This window comes from Vigna unguiculata, chromosome 9 (genome assembly GCF_037176805.1).
Source record: "Vigna unguiculata cultivar grain cowpea cultivar isolate G323 ecotype 2 chromosome 9, ASM3717680v1, whole genome shotgun sequence".
Classification (NCBI taxonomy): Eukaryota; Viridiplantae; Streptophyta; class Magnoliopsida; order Fabales; family Fabaceae; genus Vigna; species Vigna unguiculata.
The window spans coordinates 18,122,009-18,124,292 of record NC_140800.1 but is presented as its reverse complement, the minus strand read 5'-3'; positions in this window follow the sequence as shown (position 1 = coordinate 18,124,292).

Sequence of the window (2,284 nt, the reverse complement as noted above, 5' to 3'; positions counted from 1 at the left end):
GCATGTGCCCCTATTTTGATACCTAACCTGATCAAAGTGTACCCAACCCACTGCATGTGTATTTCAGCCATAAACCTTATCTAAGAGATTTCTTTTCCCTATTCACACTATAATTCACCGCATCTCATTAATCATACTTAAGTCTCCACTCTCCTAAGTGTCCAATTCATCTTGTTCCCCAATTTCTTCACGCCCATGACTATTACACAATCAGCACGAACTATAACACACCCAGCCCGAACCAATCCAACCAAAACCCCATAATGCCATTGGTGTAACGCTGCCGCCTGGCGGTAACGTGTCTTCCGCCAGGCGGTGTATCAGACCTGGGAAAAACATGGTTTCTGTCACTCTTGCCAACATTCCCGTTCACTCTCTCTCACCTCTCTCGATACAATCTCTCCCATTTTGGCACAATAAATCCAATAATACAACCCTCCAATTCAATACTATTGTACCCAACAAGGATCACAACAATTACACCCGATTGGTACCCCACTTTCCGACCGTTGACATTTAGTCACTGTTTCATTCACTTATACCTACTAATGCTTAAAAAATGTACATCATACGATATCAAAATCATTCGTTAATAACTACGAGTAGCTTTCCCACCGATCAAAAATAGTCCAGGTCACCAAAAGTATTGATTCAAGCCAAAACCTGCTCGCGCCGCCTGGTGGTTCACTTGCTACCGCCAGGCGCTTCATCCAAACCCAGAAAAAATTGAAGAACTCCTATGTGCCGCCAGGTGGTTCCTTCTCTAGGAACCCAAAATTGTACAAAAGGGTATGAGCCGCCTGGCGGCTTTGAAGACCTGCTAGGCGGTTTCTGGAAAATTTCCATAAACGTGAAATTATACAGTTTTTAACCCAACAAAGACATCGAAATAAACATTCGATCATACAGATATTTATGCACATATATATTAGCGAGTAAAACTCCCCTAATCTGGATCCTTTTGCTTATAATTGGTTTGCTTGAAAGACTCCAATGATCACCAATGTTCCCCCTTTTGATGTGCTCTCACTTTGACTCCAGAACCTCACTCAAACCTCACCAATCTCTATGATTTTCGTGCTCTAATTCAGGTTGCTATTTCATCTTGCCAAAACCCTCACTATGACCACTTTTTACCCTTTTAAACTTGACTTAAGTAGAGTTTAATTGCTCAAAAACGAAACTTACATAATGCTAATGTTAATTACCATTTATTTGGCCTTTATGATCTGTTTTTCAGCTACCCACGAGACTGCCCCTTAAGCATCTAGGGTTTCTATGTCCTTCCACCTTCATGCTAAAAGAATTCTTGGCAAAAAAAAGAAAGTTTACTTTCGGTTTACCAAGATTTGAACCCCTAACCATGCAATGCCAAGTCTATACCAAACCATCATGCCAATTCATATTTCATGCAAACAAACATAATTCAAGTATCATATTTATCCAGAACATGATTAACATAGATTTAAATAATAAAAACAATAACACAAAAATTAGCATACATAGGACTCTAACCCAAGTCCTCTCACACAATCAAAGTACTCTCAACCACTTGAGCTAGTACTTTTCCATGTCATACCAACCATAATTTAATGTCATAAATGATTTCCCCACCCGCATTTATTAATTAATTAATTAAATTCCACAGGTCTTACACTACCCTTATCTAGCTAAGTTTAGCATAGTAAGGTAGATTGTTAAGTAGCTTTTGAGCACTAGAAGTAGCCTGAATCATGCCAGTTGGACTAGAGTGGAATGCAACCTATTTAGAATGCGTTTTAACTTAGTTTTGGTCAATTTGGAGGGAATTTTAAGTAATTTTTACTTAGCAGTTCAGTTAGCTAACTAGTGTTAGTTAGTAGTTATATAAATAGAATATGAACTAAGTGAAAAATACAATTTTTACAGATCCCAAAATAGTTCCAAATGTAGTTTCTTTCTCACGGGGTTTCTCTCTTCCTTCTTAGGTTTGAGGCTGGAGAGCCTAAGTGACATAGGTCTACAATTTCTAAGAGACACCTACACTCTAAAAATCTACTTATTTCCAAAGATTAAACTTTAAACAAAATTTCACTCCCTAGAACCAAGATATTCCCTAAACTACTTCTCTAGAAAGCCAAAAAAATTTAAATTGAACTAAACAACAAAAGTAAGGATAAAGAATATGTATGACCAAGTTTAAAATGGTAACATAAAGCTAAGAAATGACTCAAATTTTAAAATGTACCAAAAACTCAAAATCTCACATGCTACAACCTAAAACATAAGCTAAAGTTGGCTAAAA